This window comes from Pelophylax lessonae (genome assembly GCF_965119305.1).
Source record: "Pelophylax lessonae genome assembly, chromosome: 5".
NCBI lineage: Eukaryota > Metazoa > Chordata > Amphibia > Anura > Ranidae > Pelophylax > Pelophylax lessonae.
Window position 1 is genome coordinate 266,422,733 of NC_138772.1, and position 24,279 is coordinate 266,447,011.

The 24,279-nt window shown below is 39.3% G+C and overlaps 1 long non-coding RNA gene across 1 annotated transcript in view; it reads right to left on the bottom strand.

Moving 5' to 3' along the window:
• Positions 1-466: 466 nt before the first annotated feature.
• Positions 467-24,279, bottom strand: part of LOC309557141 — an 891,454-nt gene continuing 867,641 nt past the window's right edge. Inside the window, exon 3 of the long non-coding RNA XR_014225365.1 lies at positions 467-533. This is a non-coding gene — a long non-coding RNA (uncharacterized lncRNA). The remainder of the gene's footprint in view (positions 534-24,279) is intronic.

A 24,279-nucleotide genomic window follows, 5' to 3' on the forward strand; every position in this document is an offset into this window, starting at 1 on the left:
AAGACCTCATCTGGAATATGCATTTCAGTTTTGGGCACCAGTTCTTAAAATGGATATTGGGGAACTGGAGAAAGTGCAGAGAAGGGCAACCAAACTGATAAGAGGCATGGAGGACCTCAGCTATGAGAAAAGATTAGAGGAACTGAATTTATTCTCTCTTGAGAAGAGGAGATTAAGGGGGGATACGATCAACATGTATAAATACATAAGGGGTCCATATAGTGAACTTGCGTTTGAGTTGTTCACTTTAAGGTCAACACAGAGGACAAGGGGGCACTCTTTACATCTAGAGGAAAAACAGATTTCGTCTCCAAATACGGAAAGGTTTCTTCACCATAAGAGCTGTGAAAATGTGGAATAGACTCCCTCCAGAGGTGGTTCTGGCTAACTCACTAGATTGCTTTAAAAAAAAAGGCCTGGATTCTTTCCTAGGTGTACATAATATAAATGGGTACTAACATTTTCTTTTTAGGTAAAGTGGATTCAGGGAATATCCGATTGCCTCTCGGGGGATCAGGAAGGAATTCTTTCCCCTGCTGTAGCAAATTGGATCATGCTTTGCTGGGGTTTATTTTCGCCTTCCTCTGGATCAACAGCGGGTATAGGATTGTGTATATGGGATTGTATGGTAGGGTTTTCAATACTGTTTTTTTTATGGTTGAACCGGATGGACTTGTGTCTTTTTTCAACCTGACTAACTATGTAACTATGTCAGTAAATAACAATGATTATTTGTTCAGTTAAATTACTTATGGGGGCTGTATTACTAAAGACAAATAGACTATTTATTTTTCAAGTGAATTTGCAATTTACAAAATGAATTTACCCTTAGATTAGTGAATGCTCTGCTAACTTCCATCATCCAATCATATGCAAGCAAAAACACAGTTTTTTTTTTTTTTGTTTTTTTTAATTTTCCATGGACAGGATTGGGTATTCTTTGCAAAGTGAATTTTCACCACATTCACTAAACTATGGGAAAATGTATGTGCAAAGGGCAAATCCCCTTTAAAAGTGATTTACCATTGGTAAATCAACTCCACTGACCCATACGAGGTCTTAGAGATGTAGAAGTAAAAGCAAACAGAGCTGCTAAAAATGCTGTTGTCTGGTTTTACCTTACTCTCTTCTACAGCGGTCATTGCTCATCCAAGCGGTCAGTCCTTTCTTCAGATGGTTCACCATTAATGTCCTGACTGTGAGGACCATACCCTCTAGGGACAAAGGATCCCTTGTTATGCATGATCAAAATTTTATTTGAACATGTGTGAGGACAATAAAGAAAGGACATTGTTCAGATTTTTTACATTAAATGCACAAGATACTAGTCTTATTAAATTAGTATAAGATACATCCCAAAGTGGTTACATACAAAATACATATGAAATGATCAATATATATTTAGTTCCAAAGCTATTTAGTTAACCATATGTCACCCACATTTTTGGCATAGTTGTACACCTTTTTGTGCTTTTTACCAACATTGAAAGTGCCCAAAGCATGGGAAATTCTACAAGTCTCAAAAGGAACTAACAGGTAGTCTCATAGGGAATTAACAAGTGGTACGGTACAGTCAAATAGCTGTTCAGGATTCTTTAAAAAGAGAAAGTATCAATATATTCTAGACAGGTTAGGCTGAGGGCAAATACAGAATCTCACAAAAGTGAGTACACCCCTCACATTTTTGTAAATATTTTATTATATCTTTTCATGTGACAACACTGAAGAAATTACACTTTGCTAAATGTAAAGCAGTGAGTGTACAGCTTGTATAACAGTGTAAATTTGCTGTCCCCTAAAAATAACTCAACACACAGCTGTTAATGTCTAAACTACTGGCAACAAAAGTGAGTACACCTCTATATTGGTGTGGCCACCATTATTTTCCAGCACTGCCTTAACCGTCTTGTGCATGGAGTTCACAAGAGCTTCACAGGTTGCCTGTTCTGATTGGAACCTGTCCTATTAAACCGCTGTATGGTCTTGGCCACCGTGCTGCAGCTCAGTTTCAGGGTCTTGGCAATCTTCTTATAGCCTAGGCCATCTTTATGTAGAGCAACATTTCTTTTTTTCAGATCCTCAGGGAGTTATTTGCCATGAGGTGCCATGTTGAACTTCCAGTGACCAGTACAAGAGAGTGAGAGCGATAACCCCAAATTTAACACACCAGCTTTTATTGTTGCCTAAGTTCCTGTTGAAAAGATTTCCTGTGATCATACATAATACATGAGTGAAGGAAATCTTTCAAATAGGAACACAAACAGCAATAGTAACCTGTGATAACATCTGTTGAGTGAAGGCCTGGGAGGAAGGAAGTGCCAGTCGTGAGTGCCATCCATGATTATTACCTATCAGGGTGAAACACATCAGTAGGGTGTGACGTAATCAGGGACTGTCAGCATTACCTTCAATAAACCTGATTTAATCGAATAATGTCACCAGTGTGCACCCTTCCTTGCACTATTAACCTGCCTGATATCCGAAAACGTTTTCACTTGGGGATACAACTCATCATGCCCTATTTATAATCACACAGGAAGTTAAAGGAAATCTTACCATGGAGGCACAAGCATGGTACTTTATCCAAAACCATTTTAAAGGGATGAAGTTATATTTTAAATTACCATAACTCTTTACCTAGTATACAGAATACTGTTTAAAACGTAAAGTTTAACTTCAAACAGTTATTTAAACAGCTGTGGTGTTTTTCTTGCCAAAAATTTTTTAATTTTATTCAGTTTCCTTTGCAATTCACATTTCTCTGCCACATTGCTTAGCCAATAAGATGACAGCACTTTTTCATTTTCCAGGTTTTCAGCTTCCTGTGTATTCCTTCCACAAAGCTGCTAAATGGATAATGACACAGTAATGTGATGGTGATTTTTTGTCTGATGAGCAGTCAAGTGACACAGTAAGCTGTAAAACCCAAATAAGAAATAGTGGCGTTACCTTCCTAGTTGTGCAGTGTAATAGAAATATGTTAATCCCAAGCATTTCTGAACAGATTTACAAATTCTTGATCAGCTGAAACAGTTCTCACATTATAAAGCAGAGCCTCAGGCAAACAGCTACATACATAGTTGTAATATATACATAGGAGCAGTTTTACCTGCTAAAAGATTTGTATTTCTCTCTAACTTCAGTACTTCTGAGATTTACACAGCTCAGTCACACAACACAGCTTTGTCTGAAAGAGCAGGAAATCTGATTTATTTATTGCTGCAGTATACTAACATGTACAGGTCTTATCTTTGACCCCAGCCTGTGACTGGACGGTGAAAGGAGAAGCAGTGCACTGATTAGCTATTCTCTGTATCATTCCACTCTCTTTCCTCCATCAGCATCTTCCTTGTTAGCAGGCGTACTATAGTACAATTGACTGTCCCTTTAAGCTATCTCACCCTCTCCCTTAAGGCCGCCGTACAGTGAATTGCAAGAGACTAATACCGAGTCCAATTTGAGTATGTGCACTGCTTCCATTTAAAAAATACATTGCATAATGTATAAAAGAATGCACAAATATGTTAATGTGTGTGTTTTTTATATTTTCCCAGAGTTTAGCTCTAACACTATATATTTACATAGCTATATATGTATAATGCATAGTCATATTTAGTTTCCCTGAAGATCCACTTTAAGTGCAAACAATAACAATACAGTTTTATTATTTTATCATGTGTGAAGTACAATTGCCACCATGAGTCAAATTTTTCTACTGAACTCTTATCTTCAGGTTACCAGGCTATAGAAAGTCAGAAAAAAAGTAATTTAAAAATGTAAAAATCAAAACTTCAATTTAGTCATCAAGCTATGTATGGAAAAAATGCATACTACGTACTGTTTCCCTTTAATAAATTAATTTACACCAAGTTTTTTTCAAGTCCTGACTTACACCAGCTAAAAAAGATGAATGTTTTTGTGACCACTTGAAGAATGTGTGGTTTGTCTGTGGGAGAAAGTTTGCAGTGGATCACCCTTCAGGATAAGACATTTAATTTCTTCTTGTCCTTCTGATATATCTATTTCGATTTCTGTGAAACAAGTACATTAGGACATTCAGAGAGACTACTATAAAATGTCCATTATTTATAAGAACTTTTTTTTCTTGCAGTGCCTAAGCAAGCTGCTTCAGCAAATGGATACATAGATCCTGTAACACAGTATGTTCTTGACTCAGCTGGGCACAGTTTTAGAAATTAAAGAAGACTAATGAACTTCAGAAGTCACTTGTATATGTATGGGCCTAATTCAATCTCTCTGAATGCAATTTCTTGAAATGTTACAGAGAGGTTTCTTATGAATACTGTGGTTTAGTTAACAATGTGTTACTGAAAAAAGAATCTGGAATAGTCTTTTCAATACACGCTATGATTTAGCCTGTGTTAGAAGAAGAAGAACAGATGAGGAATTCAGTTTAATTCACATTACCTACTAATTTTCACTGTTAGAAAACTGAAAGATTGCTGGTGCAGGAGACCCCAATGATCAATCAACTAGAAATGCAATCACTTGACTTACTTAAAGTGTCCTAATTGCGGCACAAGTAGCTAACAAATCATAATTTTCATAACTCCTGGTTTGTACTACCTAAAAAGCGACATATTTATGGAGCTGCTTTTTATACTACTACCTTGTAGCTGAGTTTTAGTGAAATAGCTTTCCTTCCTGGAAATAATTTCATAGCCTTCTCAGTAATGAAATATGAATAATTTCTTATTCAAGCATGCTTTTTCTTTTTACTGGGAATAGTTTGTTCTGCTTATAGAGTGCCAGGAAAGGTTATTTTTCATTATCCATATAAACATATGCACATTTTTAAAGGGGAGACAACTTCTAAATTTGTGTAATGTCATATTGCAATCAACAGTCTGAGATTGTGTTTCATGTGAAAAGATAAAAATTAAGATGCAGTAAACTGCTTGCCCAACATTTCAAATGTACTGAGTAGTGACACTCCACGCACTAGCCCTTATAGCCGTACACACGATCCGAAAATTGGACGACAGTTCGTCCGTTTTTTTTTTTTTGAATGCTGATCGTAAATTGAAAATGGAGAGGTTACTAGAGTTACGAAAAACTCTCGTACAACAGGATAAAAATTTGGAAGTGATGCAATGTGTTGTAGTGTATTTGTATTGTATTTTCCAACGACAACTCTACTGATTAACCACTTCAGCCCCTGAAGATTTTGCTACTCAAAGACCAGGCCCTATTTTGCGATTCGGCACTGCGTGACTTTAACGGACAGTTGCGCGTTTGTGCCACACTGTACCCAAATGAAATTGACGTCCTTTTTTTCCCACAAATAGCACTTTCTTTTGGTGGTATTTGATCACCTGTGCAATTGTTATTTTTTGCGCTATAAACAAAAAAAGAGCGACAATTTTGAAAAAATAACAATATTTTTCACATTTTTTTTATATGAAATTCTCAAAAAAAATGTAAAAATCAAAATTTTAACATTTTAGGTCAAATTGTTTTCTGCTACATATTTTTGGTTAAAAAAATCTCAATAAGCATAATTTGATTGGTTTGCGCAAAAAAAAATTATTGCGTTTACTAACTACGGGAATTATTTATGTCATTTTTATTGTTTTTTTTTTTAACTAGTAATGGTGGCGATCTGCAATTTTTTTTTTGCGGGACTGCGACTTTAGGGCAGACAGATCGGACCCCTGACTGACATTTTTGACACTTCTGGGGGTACCAGTGACATTATTACAGTAATCAGTGCTATACATATGCACTGTTACTGTAAAAATGACACTGGCAGGAAAGGGGTTAACTTTATTGGTGATCAAGGGGTTAAGTGTGTCCCTAGGGGTGTGATTCTAACTTTTAGGGGGCGTGGCTAGTGAAGTAACTACAGAGACATGCAATCCTATATACTGTAGCAGGATTGCATAGCCTCTGTGCCTACTTCAGTGAGAATGACAGACGGCTGTGTTTACATCAGCCATCTGTCTTTCTCCCTCTCCTGTGGGAGATTGCGAGTGGCCGGCGGCCATTGGAGCCGCCGGTCACACGTGCTGGCTAAGCAGGGAACGGGCGGGGGCGAGAGCGTGCCTCTGGTGGTGTACAGGCTCTTTGGCAAGCGACTTAGTACTACGTCCCTTTGCCTGTAAGCGGCTGCGTGCCGCAGTAAATATACAGGAGGCGGTCGGCAAGTGGTTAAATGAAAATCGTACGATCTGGTATCATACAAGAAACATTTCCATGGTGCCTGTCTGATTGGATAATGTTGGATTAACTGTTGTGATCGGCTCTCGAAAGCTCTGTACTAACGATCGGATTATTGTACGATCGCTTCGAAAGCGGTATATTTTGTCTGATTTTCAGATCGTGTGTACGGGCTATTAGATTAGACATGACAGGAGCTGTATAGAGGTACAGATAAATAATACATATGATACTGTTGTGGTGAAAGCCTTGATGTGAGGTTTTTTGTCAGATATGATTATATCAGATAGTTAGTATACCAATTTTAGAATACTTGCCAAACTACAATCCTTAATTGGGTTGATAGAGCTTTCACTTAATTACTTGCCAACCGCTTACATTATATATACAACGGCAGAGTGGCTCCTACAGGCAAAACCGCGTATCGGTACGTTGGTCGCCTAGTGGCAGCTAGGGGGCGAGTGCGCGCTGCCGGCGGCATGCTCCCGCCCCCGATCGTCAGTGGGGAAGCCGATGGGTGTGTCAGGCGGCTCCGATTGCCGCCTGACACCCGCTATTGCTCCCTGCTGAGAGAGAAGGACGGTCGGCTGTTGTGGTCAGCTGACCGTTCTTCTCCCTGAAATGATCACAGAGCTCATGTGATCCTTCTATATAGGATCACATGTCTCTATGGTCATCTCAGAAGCTACACACCCCCACAGTTAGAATCACTCCCCTAGGGTCACATTTAACCCCTTGATGATCCCCTATACTGTTAACTCCTTCCCTGTGTGACAGGTGGAGACTCTGTCACAGTGAAATTGGTCATTTAAAGGACACAGAGTGTGCACATTGGCCCCGTGCAGGACTACAGAGCGTAGATGTGCAGTGGAGAAAAATGATTTTGCGGCTTTCTCCAGGTTTTGATATACCTAGATGGGGCTCTGTAGTTTGGAGATTTCATAGTGTCTTGGGAGGGACGGAATCTCCAACTCTGTGTTCGTGTTTTGTGGATGACCACAAACAGACAGCAGGTCTGTTCATGGGAAGTCAGGAGGACTCCAATACTCTCTGGGAGTCAGAGGCTTCAGGTGGCAGCCAGTGCACGTGTGTCTGCAAGAGACAGGTGACGGCCTAAGGACTAAGGCCAGAGTGAAGCTGCCAGCTTCGTGGAGTTCATGGTCTGGGAACCAGCGAAAAGAGCAGAGATACTGCTATTGAAAAACTGAGTAAAAGTGAGAGCCAGGTGGGCTAGCATTTTCAGTTTGTGATATATTGACTAAAGAAGTACCCCTGCGTGGGAAACCTATGGTATGGACTTTACTTATGCCATTTTAATAAAAATGGGCTGCCATGCCCTTAAACCACAGTCCAAACCAATCAAAATATGCTTATTGCGATTTTTTTTTAAACCAAAAATATGTAGCAGAAAACAAATTGGCCTAGAATGTTAAAAAAATTTGATTTTTTAAAAAAAAAAAAAAAATTTTGAGAATGTCATATAGCAGAATGTGAAAAATATTATTATTATTTTTTTCAAAATTGTCGCTCTTTTTTTGTTTATAGCGCATAAAATAAAAATCGCACAGGTGATCAAATACCACCAAAAGAAAGCTCTATTTTTGGGAAAAAAAGATGTCGATTTTATTTGGGTACAGCTTCGCACGACCGCGCAATTGTCCGTTAAAGAAAAAGGATAAGGGTTCCCCTGTGGGTGGGACTTTAAAAGCACGAAAAATTGGTTGAAAATAAGATGATAATGTAGTAAATATCAAACTTTATTGAAAAAATAATTACATATAACCGTCAAAAGAGATGCAAGCAATGTACAAGTCACAATGTAGCAGAGACCAACCACAAATTACAAGGGAAATACCCAACGCGTTTCGAAGTAATAAGTGACTTCTTCTTCAGGGACAACCTTGAGTGGTTTTCTGTTGGCAATTAAATACAATTATGAGACATCTCATTCTATTTTGCATATATTTCAAGTAAGCATAGAAATACAAGTGAGTAATATAGTTTCACAATAGAGAAAACAACACACTTACATGGTCTGCTTATTTTTTGTGAGAGTTGGCTGCTTGCAAGAATATAAAATAAACCAGGTGTAGAACCTGACTAGTACTGCGTGGCGAGCAAGGAAACAAAGATGGCTAGTGTTCCCCAGAAGGCTGATCCGGCTATGTATTTCCAGCAAAAAGCTGATGAGGACAACTGAAGTCCAATGATGGTCCTGCTGGATCTACGTCAAAAAAACAAAAAGGGTTTAAGGAAGAATGAATATCAAAAAAGGAGAGAGAGCTATCAGCCTCATACAATAAGGGCTGAGATAGGTTAAAATAACTCAGAAAATTAATAGATACAAACATAGATACATAGATACAATAGATTTTCTGAGTGAGCAAACAACACATATTAGGATACAAAGTGGGCTGGATGGATAGGTCACTCTGTTAAATCTAGAGACCACCAGAGAGCTAGCACTTAAAAAACTGTATATAAACAGCTTACCTTGAGATCAACAGAAGTGGGTATATAGGGATATATACAGGCTCCAAACCGGCAGGTAATGCAGATGAATGCCGTATGGAGCCTGGTTTAAATAGTACCTCAAATAAATCAGTTTGCTCATCAAGTAGATATTATGCAGCTGGCTCCTACCGCAGACTTCCTGGTACACTGGGCCGGGCGTGTCCTCCATGAACTGTGCATGCGCGAGCGCGTGACGTCATGAAGACGCGACCGGCCTCTGCGTTACACCGTTTGCATACAAGGTAGGTGCTAGGCAAAAGTATAGTGGGCCTTAGCTGCCTAACAGCAGGGCCATGATTTTCAGCTGGGCTGTCATGTCTCCCAGGTGTAGCTGTTGAGACTGGGGAGTCTCCCTACTGTGCTCCATGAGAGGGTTCTCATTGGGCAGTGGAGGAAACCAAGCCAATGGCACACTCACGCCTGTATCTACCCCATAAATGCAGATTCTGCCACACAGAATTCCGGGAGTGGGTATAAGTTTGAGGGGAGCGAATGACGCAGCATCTTTGGCGGGAAGCAGAGTCCCAGGAGGGAGATCACGGCTGTCATTCCTCCTGTGGAAATCATATATCAATACCCTACTGATCCCAACTGAATAGCAGATTAACCAGATTTCTAAATAATGTTTGAAAAGGACCCACCCATAAATATTGCTAATAGGAAAAGGATTTCTTGGCCTCCTTTCTATATCGTCGTCGTTGATTCCCTTTATAGAAACTTTTAAATACATAAAGAGAATCAACTTGGTAAAGGAGGAGAGCATATTTAAAAGAAGAAAAACTACCACAAGAGGACACCGTTTTAAGCTAGAGGGGCAAAGGTTTAAAAGTAATATGAGGAAGTATTACTTTACTGAGAGAGTAGTGGATGCATGGAATAACCTTCCTGCAGAAGTGGTAGCTGCAAATACAGTGAAGGAGTTTAAGCATGCATGGGATAGGCATAAGGCTATCCTTCATATAAGATAGGGCCAGGGACTATTCATAGGATTCAGATATATTGGGCAGACTAGATGGGCCAAATGGTTCTTATCTGCCGACACATTCTATGTTTCTATGTTTCTATGTTCCATCAATATTTCTAGGGGATTCTCACAACTCCTAGGGTAAATAGCTACAGCTATAGCTGACAATGAAGTGCAACCCTACAAGACAGCATGCTAAGGTTCTCCAAAATCTCCCACATTCCTTATTCCCTGCTTGTGTGATTGGCTTAATGATTTTCACAGAAGTTTGCACTAAGATAAGTCAGATTATTGGCATCTCCTGCAACAAAATTATCACAGGAAGATCACATCTAAAGGGATGCAGACATGTCAATGTTCCTCATTAGAGCCTTGCAAGTGTAGCAGATGATGGATAATTAGGAAATCACTCCCATTCATATTCATTCTGAATATGGGCACGGACAAACAAACAGCTATTTCTTCAGAATAACCAAAGGTAGGAATCTGCAACAAGGTTCGTTAAGATCCATGCGATGTACATAGATCACCCAAGGGGGAATGTTTTTTTCTCAACAAAAGAGGAGTCATTGGTAAAGATTTTGAATGTGAACATACTTTTGTGGAATGATTAACCTTCAAAATCTACACAGCACTAAAATGACGATTTAATTTTGTAATTTGTTTCATATCTAAATGCAATCTAAGTTGTTACCACAGTAGTCCACGTTTATTGGAGTTCTTAGTGCTCTTCTGTTTTGTTTGACCTGGTTTAATTTGCTGTAACACCAACAGAACCTAGTAGTCTGCATGAGGAACAACTAAACACCTATGCACACAAACACGGTTCCCTAATGCCCCATACACACGTGCAGATTATCTGCAGACTTTTGTCTGCAGACTTACCTTTTCTATGTAGTGCAAGGGCCTGCCGGATTGCATACAAATTGAAAGTGTTTAGGTTTGACCTCATATTATATGGTTTTGGTAAGTCTGCAGACAAAAGTCTGCAGATAATCTGCACGTGTGTATAGGGCATGAGAGTTCAGTAAACACTTTTTTTAAAATTTTTTACAATAGTGAAATTAAACAAAGGATAAACACTAATGCTCCATACACACGTGCAGATTATCTGCAGACTTTTGTCTGCAGACTTACCAAAACCATATAATATGAGGTCAAACCTAAACACTTTCAATTTGTATGCAATCCGGCAGGCCCTTGCACTACATAGATAAGGTAAGTCTGCAGACAAAAGTCTGCAGATAATCTGCACGTGTGTATGGGGCATTAGAAACACCTGTTTTCTATAGGATTTCAATATTTTACAAAGTAATAACGTGGTCTCACCAGAACTCCAAAGCTGACCATACATGGATCAAAATTCAGCTGGTTCAGCAGGGCCTGGAAGAATTTTGATCCATGCGTCATCATTTGGCTGCCAATCTACCGATCGACTTCTGTTCAAACACCCAAAAGGTAAATTTCTGCTTGATCAGCACAGCAGGCATGAGGCTGCAATTAATGCCCCATACACACGTGCAGATTATCTGCAGACTTTTGTCTGCAGACTTACCAAAACCATATAATATGAGGTCAAACCTAAACACTTTCAATTTGTATGCAATCCGGAAGGCCCTTGCACTACATAGAAAAGGTAAGTCTGCAGACAAAAGTCTGCAGATAATCTGCACGTGTGTATGGGGCATAAAAGTTATGTGAGAGTGGGTGTGGCGCTGCTTCTTCTATGTGATAATTGAAAAATAAATAAAAATAAAAATAATTTCAAATGTTTTACAATACTGATTCCATACATACAAAGAATAAAAAAAAAAAAGAAAAATGACATTTGCCGTGCCAAAATATAGTGACAAGATATATAAAGTGACAAATTATAACAACATTGGCTCAGAGCTCTTTCCAGTATCAAGTGACTTGTGCTAGAATCAGTATTAGTGAGTCCATAAATGTATGTGCAACTCTCACAGTGTGCAGGTGGTCTTCACAAGTGCTCCCCCTGTGTTGACCTCACTCACCAGCAGTCTTCCCCTTTAACCACTTAAGCCCCGGAGGATTTGGCTGCTAAAAGACCAGGGGGTTTTTTGCGATTTTTTTACTGCGTGACTTTAACGGACAATTGCGCGGTCGTGCGACGCTGTACCTAAACGAATTTCACATCCCTTTTTCCCCACAAACAGAGCTTTCTTTTGGTGGTATTTGATCACCTGTGCGATTTTTTTTGATCATGCGCTATAAACAAAAAAATAGCGTCAATTTAGCAAAAATAACAATATTTTTCAAATTTTTTTATGAAATTCCCCAAAAAAAAATGTAAAAATCTAAATTTTTTAACATTTTCGGCCAATTTGTTTTATGCTACATATGTTTGGTAAAAAAAATCGCAAAAAGCGTATTTTGATTGGTTTGCGCAAAAGTTATCGCGTTTACTAACAAAGGGAAAGATTGTTGTTATTTTTGGTGTTTTTTTTTTAACGCGTAATGGCGGCGATCTGCGATTTTTTTTTTCGGTACTGCGACATTGCGGCGGACAGATCGGACCCTTGACTGACATTTTTGACACTTTTGGGGTTACCAGTGACATTACTGCAGTAATCAGTGCTATACATATGCACTGTTACTGCAAAAATGACACTGGCAGGGAAGGGGTTAACTGTATTGGACAGGGAGGGGTTAAGTGTGTCCTAGGGGCATGATTCTAACTGTATAGGGACATTGCTATTGGTGTAAAAACAAAGATCAACGGTCCTACATAGTAGACCTTCTGATCTTCATTTTTACACCAGGGAGAATGACGGGCGGCTTGTTTACATAAGCCGCTCCACCTTTCTCCCTTCACCGGAGCGATCGTAGTGTGACCGGCGGACATCGGGTCCGCCGGTCACACGCACTGACTTGTCAGTGAACGAGCCGCGGTGGGCGCACGCCTCGGTGGGCGCACGCCCGCCCGCAATTGGCTCTCCAGTCAGTGACAGGCGAGTGACGTATCCATACGTCACTCTGCCTGGCCGGGGCTGACCGCCGCAGTATATAGTCGTGTGGCGGTCGGCAACCGGTTAAGGGTGTATGCGCATTCACAGCACTATAGTGGCTGTATACATGTATCCAGTGCTGTCTTTCCTTTAGCTCCTTTGATTAAGTCCTCCAGACTGTGTAACTTATCTGATTAATCCTCTGCATTGTGTGAAAAGGCTGTGTGATCCTGTATGCACAAATCCTCCCCCTCCTGCATGTTCACTCTGGACAAGTCCAGATAAGCACAGTAAGTTTAGTTCAGCTGCACATGCTCAGTTTGGTCGAAGAGAAAAAGAGAAAAGAAAAAAAGCAGAGCCACTGCTAAGCATTGTAACATCACATGTGTGTGTGTGCACAACACACACAAGTGCATGTGTGTGCACAACACACACCAGTGTTTGCATGGTATGCGCACCATTACATGCACCCACTGATGTGAATGAGCCCTAAGACTTTACAGGTATCCCTATACAGTCAGTTAATGAGTTTGTCTACATTTTGTTCCTATTACTTATAGCAGGTCTAATGTACAAAAGTGAGATATGCAAGCCATAATGCCACAGTTTACAATAGTGTAGCCAGGTGCTAAACTACAGAAACATTGAGAACTCTGAAAATCATGGTATTTTAATTCTGGGAAGTAAGCCATATTGTGGAGTGTATGGACTCTTTGCACTATAGATCCCAAGGGACACTAGGGCAAGGAGGAGAAATGGAGATGCTTTTCTGAGACTGTTCAGCTAGACTCTCCCTTAGCGCTGAGGGGACCGATGAGAGCACTAATGACCAGACTGCTGAGAGGTCACACTAGCAAGGACACCCTAGGCAGAGCAGAATAGACTGCACTGATCACATCTGCACAGTTGCAGCAGGGAGAGCAGAGAACCTTCTCACCCTCTACTTCCTCCCACTGAATCTCCAGAGACATTTTGTGGAGAGACTGAGGCGCCCACCTTTCTACAGTGTGAGTTCACAGCTACAACACAGGTACTGTTGAGAGGGCACTGCCTATTCTTCACACTAATAGTAGGGACTGAGTTATTGAAGGCAAGGCATTAAGTATACTGCACCTATGCTGCATCATTGCTGCATCAGGCGGCTTTTTTAATGCACCTCTACTTAATGCTGGTTCATAGAAACTTGTACCAACGTTTCCTCACGAGCCCAAATGTTAGTCGACAGATAATCAGCATAAAGGACTGCCACTCCTGAAAAAAAAAATTCCTCCAAGTATCCTTTGTTCCCTTCTGCCCTTTCCTTCATTTCTATAGACAGGGCATATCCTCTCAGTTTAGGCCTAGCATAGTCTCCATGAATGCACTTTGGCAGTATAGTTCTTATGTTCGGTAAATCAAGCTTTATTACTGCTCACTGCAGCACTTTAGATGACCTTGCTATTGTTTATGCTGATCTGGATGCCAAGTGTCATCTTATGCCTAGTTCCTTACTACTAATCACCCGGTGTGCTAAACTGGGTTATTACCATTGTTAGTCCATTTCTATGCTTATTTTGTTACCAACCATATCAGGTGGCAAAGTGTGCCTTTGCTAACTGGTTCAGTGCCTGTTTTCTGATATAGTACTACTACTGGGTACTAATTATTTTCATTGATTTTATGTGATATTGCATTGTCATATTTACACTCAACCCAGTGTGCCATGGTCCACAGTTACCACAAAAAGGCAGTCTAGAGCAATGATGTGCATACACATAAAAGCGTGTATGCTGACAATAAATCAGCAACAGTGATATACAAAAAGCATTTAAAAAAAGATGAAAACTATATTTTATGAAAACGATACCATAGCAAGTGGCACTTGAAAAAAGCCCCATGTGCAAGAACAATTTTAGGGCACAAAGGGCAAATTTTGTTTCAAGATAATTAGATAGATCTATATTGTAAATTGATACATGTATATTAAATTAGCCTTTGCAATACACTGAACATTCTCTAAGTCTATATTATGCAACTAGGGTCAGACAGCAAGCACCCCCTTCATTTATAGTCCAGATGGTCCTGGTCAATGAGGGAGTGAAAGATGTCATGACTCTGACACCACTTGGATGTTCTCAACCAGGAGAGCATCATGAAGAATGCCTCCTGCTTCCTGTCTGTCCTAGAAATGTGCATTGTTCAGGTCTATGTGCTAGCTAAGGTAGTCTTTTTCTTGGCCTGCTTATAGTATAAATAGGCCCTTGAAGCATATCTATAGTCAAAACGTAAAATCATAAATTCCCACTTCGTATTTTAATTATTTATCCTACTCTTATTAGTCTGTAGGATCTTGAACTCACTTTGTGAATAATCCCACACATTCACTAGGCATGCAGTGTATCACATTTCAGAGAGTCTTCCTTCAGTGATGCTTAAAGGAGGATTTTCAAGAGGCAGATTCAGTTTAGGAATCACAGCTTGCAGCCCACAAGGTACCTTGGGTTATGTAGTACTTGGAAATGGAAAGAAAACTGTAGGAGGGAAGCTCCATATAGGGGATCCAGGAAGTTGCAGAAAGAGTTGACCAGCAGACATGCAGCACTCATAACATGAAAGGAAATCTTTGAAGTAACCTTGTATTGTCTCTATTAAAAAAACATTTTTGGAGTTTAAATCTATGCATTAAGATACAAAAACCTTTTGTGTGCAGCAGCCCTCTTCAGCCCCCCTAATACTTACCTGAGCCCATTTTTACCAGCGATGTTGCAGGAGTGTCCCATTTGCCCGGGACTCCCCTTCTCATTGGCTGAGACAGCAGCGTGACGCGATTAACTCCCGCTGCTATCAATCAAAGTCAGTCAGCCAATCAGAAGTTAGAAGGGGCGGGCCGGGTCACGGCTCCGTGTCTGAATGGACACAGGGAGTTGTGGCTTGGCTCGGGTGCCCCCATAGTAAGCTGCTTGCTGTGGGGGCACTTGACAAGAGGGAGGGGCCAGAAGCACCGAAGAGGGAGCCGAGAAGAGGAGGATCCAGGCCAGTCTGTGAAAAACCAACTGCATAGAACAGGAAGTATAACATGTTTGTTATTTAAAAGAAAAAAAAAAACTAGACTTTACAATTACTTTTAAATGCCCTTTAATACTGTAATTGTCAGATGCAATTTCAATATCAGCAAATAGTTAAAGGTAATTAAATATAATTTTTTTTTTCACATTTGTGTGCACTTGTTATACATTTCAACAGTTTACCATATAAATGCTGTAAAAAAAAAAAAAAAAAAAACAATTTCAATTGTTTAGCTAGGGGAATTAATCAGAGTTATAGTCCAACTCCAGGCACAGTTATATTTTTGTGAACCTTTTACTTTAACAAACATTAAAATGGTACTTTTTTCATACTTCAAGCACTCCCCGTAAGCTCCACCGAGTGCTGCTGGAATGTACAATGGGGCTGCGTTTCGGCTCCCTGCTGTATTGAAATGGTGACTATGATAGACACCAGTTCCGGTGTTGTGACTCTGCTCCCTCCTTCTGCTAGTTTTTCACAAAGCACAGCACGGTGATGATGTTGCAGCTGTCCTTTGTGAATGGCACAGCAGAAGGAGGGGGCGGAAGCCCAACACAACGAAGCAGGGAGCTTGAAGTACTGCTCCTGCTGTATATTCCAGCAGTAATCTGTAGAGCTTACAGAAAACACATTAAGTATGAAAAATACAGCTTTAATGTGATTTAAAAAAATATAAAAGGATCGCAACATAGTAATAATAACTATGCCTGTAATTGAACATTAATGTTCACTGGCGTATCCTGACAATGCTCAGTTTAATATGGGCATTTAAGCTTTAATTACCTCTCATCATAAAGAGCAATCATTTTAAACAAGATATGTAAATAGGTCTAAAAGTATGGAAACTATATTTCAATATGCAATAAAAAGTTAAATATTTGCTTAGTGGCCTAAATTTTCAAATGAGCAATTTTGCATCAGTGACAGCATTTTTTTTTTTTTTTGTCGAAAATTACGCCAGAGACGCTTGGGTAGTGCTCAGCTGGGCTGCTGAGAAATCTAGGCTGAATGTGAACACGATTAGCAAGATTCATGCATACCAATGAAATTCACAGGGTTTAGTGTCAGTTCAGGTAACAAGGTATCTTAGTATACAATCTTACAACTAATGCCACTGAAACAGATCTCCTGCATGGACAAAATGCTAAAAGTAAAAATCTATGCTATTTTACATTCATTTCAATGGTAAATGAAAGAAAAATTGGATCCATTAAGCTAAGAAAAGATTATCTTCCCCTGGAGGTGTATTTAGGCTACTGGAAGTTTGGTACAGTTCTAATAGAAGGAGTTTTTTACCCTTTTTTGAATTTGGAAAACTAGGTATTTATCTTCAGGAAGCAAAGCAATTATATTTGAGTTTTAACAAATATACAAAACACGGTATCATACCAATGTGTTTTGTACAATATACATCTTCACAAACTATACAGCTTTTCTGTTTTATTCTCTTTCTTATTTTTATCTAGTCATTTTTTTTTTTATAGAATTTCATATATGCTGCATGAATATCATATTTGACTAGTATAATCAGTATTACAGGCACAAGTTTACTGTCATTGCATCTAATCTTCAGGCGCAGACCCAGATGTTTTTTTGTCCCATTTACGTCTATGCATGTCAGCTTGTATATGATGTCCTTTACTGCAAACAGTTTTTGACATAGTTAAATTTTGTCACACAGCTCTTTTTTTTGCCAATTTATTGCAGATCATAATTTTTCTCTTCCCTGTTCTGTGTCAGAACATGAAATAGTAATTTAACAGTTGTGACAGACTTACGTTCCCACCCACTGGCTGCTGAGAATAATAATTCCAACAATCTGTGAAATATAGATTCATACTTGCAAGTAATAGGGAAGACCATAGTGCATGATATGCTCCACTTGGATTGAATTACAACACCTATAACAGCACTGGAGAATCCAGAACTGCAGATAAACATATCTCAGCGCAGACAATTTTATGTTTATTATTTCATATTCCAATAAAAAGAGGAGCAGATTGTTCTATCTTACTGCCCCTTGATGGACTTCATAAATTTGCAATTTATAGCCTCTCCTTTTTTTCTTTATGACTATTTTATTTGACTATATATTTCTCTAGATTCTGACATATAAATTCAGCCACACGGATATGTTTAGGGATCACAGATACACCAATACTAATCAATACAGCAAATTAATATATTTTCACTGATAACATTCAAAATATCAAGATTCTCAGGTATTGATTTGGAAGAAGTCTAATATGCTGTTTATTTAAGGGATAGCATATCCAAGAGGCTGACTTATTGTAAGTATTAAGTCATCAAATAAAACTATTATCATAAATAGGGATGAGCTTCATGTTGTAAACATTATAATTATAATACATTAATCAGTGCAACAAGCAAACAAAGTGCTTAATAGTGCGTGCATAAATTAAACCACATCAAATAATTGAAAAATGGTCGTGCTCTCCAGTAAAGTGCTCCAAAAAATATATAGCAAGTGTCTCTGGAAAAACTGAGCAATTCGTGCAATAGGATTGTGCTTCTATGTTCTTATTCTTAAGGTGCTTCAGGTGGTGGGGTGTGACACACGTGGCCTCTTACCAGCTTCCAATGAGTCGCAATGACCCCCAACGCCTGTGATCCCTTTATCTGGGTGGATCAAACCTCTCCTCGATATCTTTAGATTGGATATATGCTCCTACATTAAGCGTGTATGGACCATGTAGTCCACATATAAAGATAAAACAAAAGCCTCCAATAGTGAAATATTGTATTTTTTATTCTAAAAACATTCGGAGCAGGGGCAGGGACGCACGCCGACCGCCGCACACAATACAGTGAGAGGAAGGATAGGAGGAAGCTGCAGATCCTCGGACACTATCTTCCCAGTACCCGAATAATTGTGTACCGCCGAATTGCCCAGTGCCAGGAGGGCACAGCAAATAGTAAGAGACCAACTGTAAACCTTTTAGTTTTTAGAATAAAACATACAATATTTCACTATTGGAGGCTTTTGTTTTATCTTTATATGTGGACTACATGGTCCATACACGCTTAATGTAGGAGCAGATATCCAATCTAAAGATATCGAGGAGAGGTTTGATCCACCCAGATAAAGGGCTCACAGGCGTTGGGGGTCATTGCGACTCATTGGAAGCTGGTAAGAGGCCACGTGTGTCACACCCCACCACCTGAAGCACCTTAAGAATAAGAACATAGAAGCACAATCCTGTTGCACGAATTGCTCAGTTTTTCCAGAGACACTTGCTATATATTTTTTGGAGCACTTTACTGGAGAGCACGACCATTTTTCAATTATTTGATGTGGTTTAATTTATGCACGCACTATTAAGCACTTTGTTTGCTTGTTGCACTGATTAATGTATTTATATATTTATTTATGTAACATATTTATTTATGAGATTTATGATAATTAATATTTGCAATTATAGATTGATGCACCTTTAAATAATTTTTTTATAATCACGAACTGCACTATTTTATTCAGTATTTTTAATAATATTAATATTTAATTTAATACACGTGATACCTTGAATAAGTTTATCCAGTAATATAAAAGATCACCAGCGCCTTTTTATCCACGTCTTATATCTTTATATTGTTTTTTACAATTAAAAGGGCAGCAGGTTTGCGTATATCTTTTTTAAAGGGCCAGGCGCCTTCTTATAATTATATTGATTATAATTATAATACAGAATTTTTATAATGCAAACAGTTTGTGCAATTCTTTTCAACTAAAGTTGGTACAGTTACAGTACAAATCAAAACCAAAGAGTTAGGAGGGCCCTACACATAACAGTTTACAATCTAAAAAGTTTGGGTTGAACATACATTTGACTTGAATCCAGCCTGGTCACAGTTTGCTGAACTGCCAAACAAACTGGCCAGATCATTTGCCCCCGGGTGCTGTTAGTAAACAAAAAGGGTGGGGATCTACCTGTTAGCAGCGGTAACACTACTACCATTAAAAGACAGATTGATGGATGATATCTGTTTGTAAATAAACGTGCTAGAGATCCAGGGTGACATCACCGAATATGGTCATGACTATATTTGTTGGATCTCCCCTACTCCATGCTCAGGAGAAAGTGGCACCACAAAATAGAAACCCAATTCCACTGCTGCTGCAAATGAACCCTAAAACACTATAACAGAATCCTAAATGAGATTAGAACTGATTGCAATGTTTGGGCCATACATAATTAGTTCTCCAATCCATAATCAATAAACCACACAATCGTAAATTGCCAACTTATTATTAACATGAAAATAAAAAATAAATAAAGTTAATATCAATATAGTATACAGGGATGAGCTCGGGCATGTTCAGGTTCGTACGTGCCCGATCCCGCCAGGAAGCCGACACTGTACTCTGCTAATCGCCGGCAGTGAGACATTTCCCGATCCGCAGCTGAACAGATCAGGAAATGTCTCACTGCCTGTGATTAGTGGAGTGCAGTGTCGACTTCCTGGCGGGATCGGGCACATAGCAACTCCAACACGCCCAAGCTCATCTCTAATAATATACTGTATAACCTCTGATCTCCCACTCAATATAATAGTTCTCATGAAATACAATTGTGTAATTTTTTTTTTATAATTGTGTTACATTTTTACACATTTGTATTGCATGAGAACATACAGTGCCTCGAAAAAGTATTCATACCCCATACCCCTTGAAAATGTCCACATTTTGTCATGTTACAACCAAAAAGGTAAATGTATTTTATTTGGATTTTATGTGATAGACCAACACAAAGTGACACATAATTGTGAAATGGAAGGTAAATGATAAATGGTTTTCAAAATTTTTTACAAATAAATATCTGAAAAGTGTGGCATGCATTTGTATTCAGCCCCTCTGAGTCAATACTTTGTAGAACCACCTTTCGCTGCAATTACAGTACAGCTGCAAGTCTTTTTGGGTATGTCTCTACCAGCTTTGCACATCTATAGAGGGAAATGTTTGCCCATTCTTCTTTGCAAAATAGCTGAAGCTCTGTCAGATTGGATGAGAGCATCTGTGAACAACAATTTTCAAGTCTTGCCACAGATTCTCAATTGAATTTAGGGTTGGACTTTGACTGGAATATTCTAACACAAGAATATGCTTTGATCTAAACCATTCCTCTGTAGCTCTGGCTGTAAGTTTATGGTCAGTGTCCTGCTGGAAGGTGAACCGCCCCCCAATTCTCAAGTCTTTTGCAGATTTGAACAGCTTTTCTTCTAAGATTGCCCTGTATTTGGCTCCATCCATCTTGTCATCAACTCTGACAAGCTTCCCTGTCCCTGCTGAAAAAAAGCATCCCCACAATGATGCTACCACCACTATGTTTCATGGTGGGGATGGTGTGTTTAGGGCTATGTGCAGTATTCGTTTTCAGCCACACATAGCGTTTTGCTTTTAGGCCAAAAAGTTCAATTTTGGTCTCATCTGACCAGAGAACCTTTTTCCACATGTTTGCTGTGTCCCCCAAGTGGTTTCTCGCAAACCGCAAACAGGACTTCTTATGGTTTTCTTTCAACAATGGCTTGCCACTCTTCCATAAAGGCCAATTTTGTGGAGTACACAACTAATAGTTGTCCTGTTGACAGATTCTCCCACCTGAGCTGTAGATCTCTGCAAGTCTTCCAGAGTTAGTCTGGTGTGTTCCTTGGCCTTTATGATGCTGTTTGTTCACTAAGGTTTTCTAAAAAATCTCTGAGGGTTTCACAGAACAGCTGTATTTATACTGAGATTAAATTACACACAGGTGAACTCTATTTACTAATTAGGTGATGTCTGAAGGCAATTGGTTCCACTAAACTTTAGTTAGGGGTATCAGAGTAAAGCAGGGATCCTCAAACTACGGCCCTTCAGTTGTTGTAGAACTACACATCCCATGAGGCATTGTAAAACTGACATTCACAGACAAGACTAGGCATGATGGGAATTGTAGTTCCTGAACAACTGGAGGGCCAGAGTTTGAAGACCCCTGGAGTAAAGGGAGCTAAATACAAATGCATGCCACATTTTTCAGATATTTATTTCTAAAACATTTAAAAAAACATTTATAATTTTCCATCTGCTTCACAATTATGTGTTACTTTGTGTTGGTCTATCACATAAAATCCTAATAAAATACATTTACATTTTTGGTTTGTAATATGACAAAATGTGGAAAATTTCAAGGGGTATAAATACTTTTTCAAGGCACTAATTATGATTGTGTGGTTTGATTATGGATTTTGATGTTTTGAAGCAATAATGTTTTATGGCACAGTGCTTCAAATCAATTCTAATCTATTTTAGGATTGTGGTATAGCATGCCTATATTAGGTCAATGACATTCCCAGATGGGTACCCTCCCAATGCTGAAAGCATGTGACCTGGTATGGTTCAGAAGGGGGAGGGGGGGGTACATGCTTTATGCCTTCCCTTTACCGGCTGCCCAGGCTGAATGCCTGGATTTTGTGTGTAGTGTCCCTTAAAAAAAAGATTTTGGGTTCCCCTTAAAATTCATAGAAAAGATATTTTGACATTGGTGTGGCAAAGCCCTTTTTCCCTTGCAAGGCACCTTGTTTGCATGGGGATAAGTGCCCTTATCTCTAAATCCTGTTTCCCATTTTTAAAAAGCATGATCGCGGTTACTAACCCAGTGCCATTTTAAAATGACAGCAGGGATCAGGGGCTCCTGCAGCTTGGGGCAGGGGATAATACTGGAAATGCCAGCTGCCGCAGACAGTGTCCATCACTAAGCCCAGGAGCTAAAAATCAGCTCCTGGACTTCTGATGCTTTTACAGATCATCCCACAGGAGATTCCATGTTGTGTTTATAGTTGGAGCGCGGCAAAGTAATGAGTGATGTCACCGCATACAGATGCTTGATGCACAAAGAGAGGAGCTGCTGGAAATTGTTTCCATTTTGAGAAATGTGATCTGATGCCTTTTTTTTTATCTAACTATATAGAATTAGGAAGTGTAGCAGTATGTAAAGTGTCACTTCAGTATCTAGTGACAATGATGTGATATTGCACTTTGAAAGCTTTGAAAAATGTTACATTTATGTGGTTTTACATACTGTTGTAACACTTATATTTTGGCTTTTGGCTGAGAGGATATGCTTTTAACTGTTATGGAAATGAACTGAGTTTGGAGCATAGAAATTCGCTCAAAAAATCAAAAGTGCTACGTGCTGATAAAACATCAATAAGTTTAACATGGGCTGTGCTCAGTGTACCATATCATAAAATGTCATAAAATATTATAAAAACACATATGTATAAAGTGCTGAGTGCTACTAGTGCCAAATACCACGTGTTGTGATCCGTGCTATAACAATGTATGGCGCCGGTGGATGACCCACCAAGGACACCGCTGCTTACCGCACTCTTTGGGCAGGTGACTCGGCACTCCTTGGTCACTAAAACAATGAACAAGCCTCCATTGCGTAGCATATGTTGTGCATAATAAAACAACTTAGTATCCACTCACAGTTTAGGGAGTTCACTGTCAGCTCAAAGGTGGAGCGACCAGATGACTTTGTATGACGAAACGTGTAGGGCGTGGTTTGTGTACGTCAGTACGTCACTTCCGAGAACGGTGGTTTGAGCCTGTGGAACGCGGAAGCGGCCCGGCGAACAGTAGTAAAAGCATTTTACTACTTGCTAAGAATATGCAAATACTTTAATGTCGATAGTCCAGACACAAGTGTACTTTAAATAGAAAAAAAATAAATAAAGCAACATAAGAAGAACTCCAGTTTCTGTTGCATGTTTTCAGTACTAGAAATCTTTAACCAGAAAACTATCTATGTTAAAGTGGTTCTAATGGCCCAAGGTTTTTTACCTTAATGCATTCTATGCAATAAGGTAAAAAAAAAAAACCTTCAAGGCACCGCTTATACTTATCTGAGCCCCATTTCGATCCAGTGATGTACATAAGACCAGCGGTTTTCCTGGGTCTTGCTCTTTTCTTTAGCTCACACAGCAGCAGGAGCTATTGGATCCTGCTAATATCAGTTACAGCCAGCGAGCCAATGAGAAGAGAGCAGGGGGCAGGGCTGAGCCATGCTACATGTGTGAATGGACACATACAGCGTGGCTCAATAGAGAGCCTGCTTGAGGTCCTTGCCAGGGGGAAAGAGCCAGGACCACCGGCAGAGGACCCAAAAGAATAGGATTGGGGTTGCTTTGTGAAAAACCATTGCACGGAGGAGTTAGGTATAGCATGCTTGTTTTTTTTTTTTTGTTTTTTTTTTATTCCCTGCGGAATCAATTTGAATCCAAATTTCTGATGCTCTTACTATAGACTACCAGACACAGAAACAGAATAATATACCTGTTATATTAATATTGGTAATTAAAGCAAAATTTTAGAAAAATGTAATTGCCCACAATAATGATATGCCATTTGGCATTTCATTATGTGGTGCACTATGGGGTTTATTTATTAAAGGCAAATCAACTGTGCACTACAAGTGCACTTGGAAGTGCATTTGTTGTAGATCTGAGGGGGACATGCAAGGAAAATAAAAACAGCATTTTTGCTTGCACAGGATTGGATGATAAAAATCAGCAGCGCTTCCCCTCATTTCGGATCTTCCCCTCAGATCT